Here is a 9,710-nt window from a genome sequence, read left to right as displayed (position 1 = left end):
CTAATTTCACCTCTCAGGGCCTCAGCTTACCTGAATATTGAGAGAAGATAGTGATACTTATTGAACTCACAGGCTTCATTAGTGAACATTGTAAATGTTTATAAAGCACTTTGCGATCCTTAAATGAAAGGCAATGGATTACAGAGATACATTATAGCGTGTCAAGTAACTATTACAGAAAAAGACACAATAATACCAGGATACAAAATATATTGGAAGGACAGAACAGGTCGTGCTGGTGGGGGAGCGGCACTATATGTGAAAGAAAGCGTAGAATCAAATGAAGTAAAAATCTTAAATGAACCAAACTGTACCATAGAATCTCTACGGATAGTAATTTCATGCTCTGATAATAAGAATCTAGCAATAGGGATATATTACTGACCTGACCAGGATGGTGATAGTGACTGTGAAATGCTCAGGGAGATTAGAGAGGCTAAAAAAATAAAAAACTCAATAATGGGGATTTCAACTATCCCCATATTGACTGGGTATATGTTACCTCAGGACGGGATGCAGAGATAAAGTTTCTTGACACCTTAAATGACTGCTTCTTGGAGCAGCTAGTCCTGGAACCCACAAGAGGAGAGGCAGTTCTTGATTTAGTCCTAAGTGGAGCACAGGATCTGGTCCAAGAGGTGAATATAGCTTGACCGCTTGCTAAGAGTCACCATAATATAATTAAATGTAACTCCCTGTGGCGGAGAAAACACCACAGAAGCCCAACACAGTAGCATTTCATTTCAGAAAGGGGACTAAAAATGAAGAAGTTAGTTAAACAGAAATTAAGACACCATAATAGAAGCTCAACTTAAATGTATATCCCAAATTAAAAAAAAAAAATTGTAAGAGAACCAAAAAAGTGCCACCGTGGCTAAAACAACAAAATAGAAGCAGTCAGAGGCAAAAAGGCATCCTTTAAAAAGTGGAAGTTAAATCCTAGTGAGGAAAATAGAAAAGAGCATAAACTCTGGCAAATGAAGTGTAAAAATAGAATTAGGAATGCCAAAAAAGAATATGAAGAATAGCTAGCCAAAGACTCAAAAAATAACAGCAAAAATTTTTTAAGTACATCAGAAGCAGGAAGTGTGCTAAACAATCAGTGGGGCCAAAGGAGCACTCAAGGACGATAAGGCCATTGCAGAGAACCTAAATGAATTATTTGCATCGGCCTTCATGTCTGAGAATGTGAAGGAGATTCCCAAAGCTGAGCTATTCTTTTTAGGTGACAAATCTGAGGAGCTGTCCCAGATTGCGGTGTCATTAGAGGAGGTTTTGGAACAAATTTATAAACTAAACAGTAATAAGTCACCAGCACCAGATGGTATTCACCCAAGAGTTCTGAAGGAACTCAAAAGTGAAATTGCAGAACTACTAACTATAGTTTGTAGCCGATCATTTAAATCAGCTTCTGTACTAAATGACTGGATAGCTAATGTGACGCCTATTTTTAAAAAGGGCTCCAAAGGTGATCCCGGCTGGTAAGCCTGACTTCAGTACTGGGCAAACAGGTTGAAACTATAGTAAAGAACAAAATTGTCAGACACATAGATGGACATAATTTGTTGGGGAAGAGTCAATGTGGTTTTTGTAAAGCGAAATCATGCCTCACCAATCTACTAAAATTCTTTGAGGGGGTCAACAAGCAGATGAACAAGGGGGATACAGTGGATATAGTGTACTTAGATTTTCAGAATGCCTTTGACAAGGTCTGTCACCAAAGGCTCTTAAGCCAAGTAAGCGGTCATGGGATAAGAGGGAAGGTCCTCTCACGGATTGGTAACTGGTTAAAAGATAGGGGAAAAAGGGTAGGAATCAGTTTTCAGAATGGAGAGAGGTAAATAATGGTGTCCCCCAGGGGCCTGTACTAGGACCAGTCCTATTCAACATATTCGTAAATTATCTGGAAAAAGGGGTAAACAGTGAGGTGGCAAAATTTGCAGATGATTCAAAACTACTCAAGATAGTTAAGTCCCAAGCAAACTGCAAAGAGCTACAAAAGGATCTTACAAAACTGGGTGACGGCAACAAAATGGCAGATGAAATTCAGTGTTGATAAATGCAAAGTAATGCACATTGAAAAACAATCCCAAACATACATATAAAATGATGGGGTCTAAATTAGCTGTTACCACTCAAGAAAGAGATCTTGGAGTCATTGTGGATAGTTCTCTGAAAACATCCACTCAATGTGCAGGAGCAGTCAAAAAGCTAACAGAATGTTGGGAATCATTAATAAAGGGATAGACAATAAGACAGAAAATATCACATTGCCTCTATATAAATCCATGGTATGCCCACATCTTGAATACTGCATGCAGGTGTGGTTGCCACATCTCAAAAAAGATATATTGGAATTGGAAAAGGTTCAGACAAGGGCCACAAAAATGATTAGGGGTATGGAATGGCTTCCACATGAGCAGAGTTTAATAAGACTGGGACTTTTCAGCTTGGAAAAGAGACAACTAAGGGGGAATATGATAGAGGTCTATAAAATCATGACTGGTGTGGAGAAAGTTATAAGGAAGTGTTATTTACTCCTTCTCATAACACGAGAAGTAGGGGGTCACCAAATGAAATTAACAGGCAGCAGATTTAAAATAAACAAAAGGAAGCATTTTTTTCCACACAATGCACAGTCAACCTGTGGAACTCCTTGCCAGAGGATGTTGTGAAGGCCAAGACTATAACAGGGTTCAAAAAAGAACTAGATATGTTCATGGAGGATAGGTCCATCAATCGCTATTAGCCAGGATGGGCAGGGATGGTGTCCCTAGTCTCTGTTTGCTAGAAGCTGAGAATAGGCAACAGGGGATGGATCACTTGATGATTACCTGTTCTGTTCATTCCCTCTGGGGCACATGGCATTGGCCACTGCTGGAAGACAGGATACTGGGCTAGATGGACCTTTGGTCTGACCCAGTATGGCTGTTCTTATGTTTCCCACTTTCATATACGTAATAATCTATCTAATATAGAAGATGTTATATTTTTCTGAATGCTTTCAGTGTGATTGACTTTTATGAAAAGGGAAACAACAAAACAAGAAAAAACAAAAGTGAAATTTCCATTTGAGAGCACAGCAATTCTCCTTTGTAACATTCCACATCAGTGCTGCCTCACAAATATGTCTCCATAGACACTTAAAGATGCAGTCCATAGAACCAAACTTGCCAGCAACACACACCACAGAACAGTTATAGAATACAACACAATTAGAAAAAGGTGTATATTATTCAAATATCTACCTAAGGTATACGTAAAGTGTTTATTATGGCAACACCCAGGCATTTGTATGCATTAGTATCAACAATAATATTTAAAATGATAGAGGGGGCCAGTCTTGCAAACACTGAAACATAAGTGTACATTTACTCACATGAGCAGGTCCCCTGAAGCCTATGGGATAATTCACATAAGTAAAGTTACACGCATGCGTAAGTGTCTGTATTATGAATTGAGGCCAATTCGGAAGGTGTCACGTACACATAGCATATGCTGCCTGGATAATATGTTGCACAACATAAATGATGAACAGGGAATATACATTTTCTCCCTGGCCTTAGGATCTTTTTGAAAGGCTGGCAGGCTTAGTACACACTGTACATTCTTCAGAAGAGAATTATGGGCTGGGCAAACATTCCTTGTACTTCTCAACTGTTGCGATAATTTGCCACCTGTGCAGCCAAGCTGTTCATTCTGGAAATCTACAGGAAGTAAGAACTCCAGCACTTCCCCTGGCTGCCAAAGAAAGCTGACTACAGCACTGAACACCTCCCCCACCCTCACCCCCCATCCATCCAAACACACAATGGATGCTGCGTTGACCAGTTAGATATATGAGTTTGGATGCATAGGATTAAACAGCGATCACACATTGGGAACTCTATCTGATAGGCAAAACCAACACACACACAAATTTGCTCAACTCCGCAGGTTTCTGCTCTACACTGCAATTGCTACCAAGCTGAAGGAGGACAGGGTTACAAAATAGCTGTCCCCCAGCACCGTTAAAAACAGCTCTGTCTTGCTGTATTAAAAGGACAGAATAATGTTTTAACTGAGCTCCTGAATCATGCTAAAACCCTGAAAAGTGGGGCCCAATTCTAGTCTGAATAAACTAGGTTGCAGTTACAAAAAATCATGTTCAGAAATGGGAATACAGACCTATCCGAGTGTGTTTCACAAAACCAATGTGGAGGCAAACCTGACCTGATAGTGTCTCTTTAAATAAAATATCTTCTGTTGTGTTACCCTAATTCCGCAATAATCTCTCCACCAAACCCCTCCCCGAGGCACAGCTTTGATGAAGCGGAGATCGGAGACTTCCTGAAGCACCCAGAGCTCAAGTCTGAATTCATTTTCTTTAAATTTCGATGGATGCAGGAGCATCTGTGCATGTGTGCTGGGAATGTCTGCAATTCCAGAACTGTCCCAGGTAATCTCTACTCCTCACCATTACCCCACAAATTACTGACACAGTTTGTGATTTACTGTTACAGTGTTGTCATCTGATTTTTCCAAATACATCCATGTCCAACTCCCCCTTCCAAACCAGAGTGCACAGGGAATGGGAAATAACCTGTGTAATGCTTTGCAGAGAAATCAGCATTGCTGCTACAAGGCTGGAATGCTTCAGTTGAAATTGCCAGAGTTCAATCATTTAGTTCATGCAGATTGTGTGAGCGTGTGCACGCGCATGCACGCACACCCCTCCTTCCTCTGCAATGGCTCCCTATTGTAATTCAGCCTGCATTTCAGCACATACCATGCCTGGCTAAAGCCACCTATTCCAGATTTCTCTGTCTAATCATTGGCAAGGACAAAGCTATTAGAAACTAAACTCAATAACTGGCTTTTTAATTTCATGGCCAAAGGTTGCCAGGACAGTGAAGAGAAATCTGCCAACTATTTCCCTTCCATGCAAATTTAGGCTCTTTTATCATTGACATGGGGAGCTATGGGGCAACCCAGAAGGGTTCATTTTCCTCTCTGTCGTTCCCCCCCACCCCCACCCCCTTAGTGAGAAAGTTTCCCTCAGAGAATTCTGATGATCAGGGCCTTTCATTTGAAATCATTCTTTATTAAAATAAACACACCGTCCCCTGAAGAAATATCATAGCCGAGCATGCAGAGACTGCTCCTGCCTCTGGGATCTGATTAGAGGAGGTAACCCAGGAAAGAGCAAAAGTGATGGAAAAGGAAATCCAACCCATCCCTGCATACAGAGGGAGGTGACTCTCTCTTCCTCCTCTCATTGTCATGGGGGTCTTTGCTAAAGGAAAGCTGCAGTGATGACTTTTATTACCATAGAGAGCTCAAATTTGCTGAGTAAATGGATATAAGCATTGAAGCAGTATTAACTCGGGCTCTGTGCCTGCAAGCGTCTCACTGGGAGGGTGTTTAAGGCAGAAGGGGGGTGTTGCTTGGCCATTGATAGCTTGGCTCTTAGTGACAGGGAAAGAAAAGGACAATAATTCACTTCCCTAGAGCCCCCGGGAGGATGGGTGACAGGACCTCTTACCCCCACCCTCAGGCCCCAAACCCTTCTATTCAGAGGAGACGTCTTTAAAAAAAAAAAAAATGAACAGCAATGCACTCTTCTTTGCATGTAGATGTAGTGGAGAGTAGCCTTTTCCTATTACATTAGAATTTTCTTTGAAAGAAATGCTAGTTAATAGCTGTTGTGTCTGACTAAGCTCCTCGATGGGGAGAAAGGTTGAAAGGCAGGACACCTGAAAGAAGGGGGTGATGCTGTAAATCAGGGATTGGCAACCTTTGGCACACGGCCCGCCCGGGTAAGCACCCTGGCAGGCCGGGCCGGTTTGTTTACCGCGGCGAACCGCGGCCAGTGGGAGCCGCGATTGGCCGAACCTGCAGACGCAGCAGGTAAACAAACCACCCCAGCCCGCCAGGGTGCTTACCCTGGCGGGCCGCGGGCCAAAGGTTGCCAATCCCTGCTGTAAATTAACAGGTTAATAAAAAAGTCAGGAAGTACGAAACTTGAATGGGCGGTGCTTAATACCCCCAAGGGTGGGCAGGAGTGATGACTGAATACCACAGTGCCTTCCACTGGATGATGCGAAACACAGATTTCATGGTGACTATCACAGGGGCTGATACAGGGAACTGGAGTGAGTGGGTTTCTGCTTACAAATATTAGACTAAAAGCAGTGACTTCTTAGTTACTTTACTCTATATTTTCATGTGATTTTCTAAGCATGCCTTTTTGCTCATTTGCTTGCCCTGAAATAACCTTTTTTTCCTGACTGACAATCCCATCCCCAGGCTGATTATCATAGGACTTAAGTCTGAACAGCAGCAATATATAAGATTATATATATGTATATATAAAATGCTCTCTTTTTCAACTTTCCTGACTGAGATGAACTGGACAAAATATGAATATGGTTCCTTCTGGGGCATGAATGCATGAGGGGCAGAGTTCACGATGCTGGTGCCTTCCGCAGCTTGAGCCTGATAGAAGAGGTGAGGAATTTTCCCAACGGGGCCTACATTGTTTTATGTAAACCTATTCCAGGGGTTGTTTACCACAGCTTAATGTGTCTGCCTATATACTATGGCAATGGATAATGTGTCCAGCTAGATTTGATAAAACTCTTTATGGCTGAAAGCCCTTTTTACAGTGCTTTTCAGCTACAGATCTGCTAATTAATTAAGCCCCAGAAGACCTCAGTGAAGCAGGTATTATTATTGTACCCATTTTACAGATGAAGTTTTTGAGGTACAGAGAGAGTGGATGGCTTGACTAGGATCACACAGCAAGTCAATCACAGACTCAGGAAGAGAACCCAGGACTCCAATCTGCTGAACTAACAACTAGAATGCACACCTTCCTCACAGCTCATTGCTGTTCTGCAACACTAAACATCACTTTATTGTCCCATATTTAGACATAAGCCACAGCGTCTAGCACCACAAGTCTACAAATAACAAACCTGTTTGCATAGTCCAGTGATGATGTTGGCAACCTGTAACAGTTCTTGGGGTACCCAGGACCATGAGTCACCTCATTACCAGCCTGTCAGCCACTCAAGCACTCTCCTCCAGGCTACGCCAGCCCTCTCTTTATCTGGCAGGTTAACAAGAGGTGTACCTCAGTCCCCTTGAAGCGTTTCCCTGTGATATCTAGGCCCTTACACTGGCTACTCACAGAAACCCCAGATCCTCTGTTCCCAATGGAAAAGGGGACCCCAGTTTTACCTTAAATCGCCATTCCAGCTCTTTTGATCACTTACAATGAAACACAGTATGGTTTATTTAAGGGGGGGGGGAAGAGATTCCACTAGAAACAAGAGAGTGATGAAAACAAACAGCTGCAATATAAAACAAAGTCATAAAATACAAACTCAGGTCTACACTTATTAATAGTTATCTTTCCTATCTAACAAGTAGTTTTTTTCTCCCCCCAAAGTTCAGTCCATTGGAAAGCTGGCTGGTTCCCCAGAAACCAGCCAGGATCCAATCTTTCATGAAACACCCATACTCAATGTATCAGCTGGAAGCAAAAGAGAAGGAGAAATATCTTAATGTATTGGTTGATCACAGGATGACTATAAGCTGCCAAGTGATGCGGCCATGAAAAGGCTAGTGTAGTCCTAGGATGCATCAGGCAAGGTAATTCCAACAGAAATAGGGAAGTGTTATTGCCATTACACAAGGCACTGGTGAGACCTCATCTGGAATACTGTGTGCAATTCTGGTCTCCCATGTTTAAGAAAGATGAATTCAAACTGGAACAGGTGCAGAAGAGGGCTACTAGGATGATCAGAGGAATGGAAAACCTACCTTATGAGAGGAGACTCAAAGAGCTTGGCTTGTTTAGCCTAATCAAACAAAGGCTGAGGGGAGATATGATTGCTGTCTATAAATAGTTCAGAGGAATAAATACCAGGGAGGGAGAGGAGTTATTTAGTTAGGTGCCAATGCTTACACAAGAACAAATGGTTATTAACTGGCCATCAACAAGTTTAGGCTTGAAATTAGAGGAAGGTTTCTAACCATCAGAGGAGTGAAGTTCTGGAACAGCCTTCCAAGGAGAGTTGTGGGGTTAAAACACCTAACTGACTTTAAGACTGAACTTGGTAAGTTTATGGAAGGGATAGTATAATGAAACGGTCTACAATTGCATGTAGCCGATTTGTGACTGCTAGTAGCAAATATTCCCAATGACCAGTGATGGGATACAAGATGGGAAGGTCTTCGAGTTACAACAGAGAATTCTTTCCCAGAATCTGGCTGTTATGTCTTGCCGAAATGCTCAGGGTCCAACAGACTGTCATATTTGGAGTCATGAAGGAATTTCCCCCCAGGTCAGATTGGCAGAGACCTTGGGGGTTTTTCGCCTTCCTCTGCAACATGGCATGGCTCACTTGAAGCTTTAAACTAGTGTACATGGTGGAGTCTCTGTAACTTGAAGTCTTTAAATCATGATTTGAGGACTTCAGTACTCAGCCAGAGGTTAGGGGTCTATTACAGGAGTGGGTGAGCAAGGTTCTATAGCCTGCAATGTGCAGGAGGACAGACTAGATGTTCATGATGGTACCTTCTGCTCAAACTCTATGAATCCACGTCTCCTCAGTGAATTGATGCAGAGTGTCTTTCTCCACCCTGTGATATACTGCATCAATTGTTTGTCCTTATTCACAGACAGAGTGATTGATCTCCCATCTGTTATAATGTTCCATTTTTACCTCCAACTTGTTTTGATTGTTTACATTTGTCTTTGACAGTTTTCCATTGACTGTTTAGAGCTGCAGCAAAAGTAGACAATTGAGCCTTGCATCACCAGCTAACCAAGAAGGGGTGACAACTCCCTCTTGCTTGAATGGGCCATCACCAAGACACATAATTCCCTGGTGACTAACTTTTCCTCCAAGTCCATAAGGCATAATTTTCAGTATAGTTACATTATTCCTTAAATATTACCCAAACACACATCTCACAATGATTAATAAGTTACAAGCTTTCAGTAGAGGCCACATATGCTACCCTTTATGGATCAATACCATGAAAGTGGTGTATTAGCCGTAGTGAGTTTGTCAGGTCCGAGACAGGAGTTGCTTGTAAAGAACAGCGAACCCTTTGCCAGTTGGCACCAATGGACCTGTGTCATATAACCCTTCACTAACAAGCTAGCATTTGCACTGCTTGCCCATACCATTGCCATTAGCAGGTCGGCTCTACACATGGTATCCTGATGAGGGAAGAGAGAGGACTTTTAGCACGGGCAAAAAACTGCAGTGGGAGATGTCCCAGGGGCCTACTCTCTGGTCGGATGGACACAATGGCCTCCCACAGCCTTTTGAGTCTGGAAGAATTTTCACTTGTGACAATCCCAAGTAAATCCCAGACTGGACTCTCCTGCCCTGCTCAATGGACCCTTGTTGATGCTCTACCCTCACCTTCAGGGGTTGGCCTCGGGTGCTGACTCACAGCACCCCAGCCAGGAGCACAGATCAGGCCCTCCCCAGAGCAGAAAGGAGCCGTGGGCTCCTACAAAAGATTGCCTTTCACTGAGTTCCCTGCCTGATGCTGCCTAAATGGCCACGTTTTATGCAGGCTCAGAGATGTCCCTCTGGCTTCCTTTGCTTGTTCACTACTGACGTTAATCGATTAATAACATCGCTGCCTCACAGTGTGACGGGTGATGACAGGATGTACTGCTCCCACTGGCAACTTGTCGCAAG

This window comes from Chrysemys picta, chromosome 8 (genome assembly GCF_011386835.1).
Source record: "Chrysemys picta bellii isolate R12L10 chromosome 8, ASM1138683v2, whole genome shotgun sequence".
Classification (NCBI taxonomy): Eukaryota; Metazoa; Chordata; order Testudines; family Emydidae; genus Chrysemys; species Chrysemys picta.
This window is presented reverse-complemented; position numbering follows the sequence as displayed.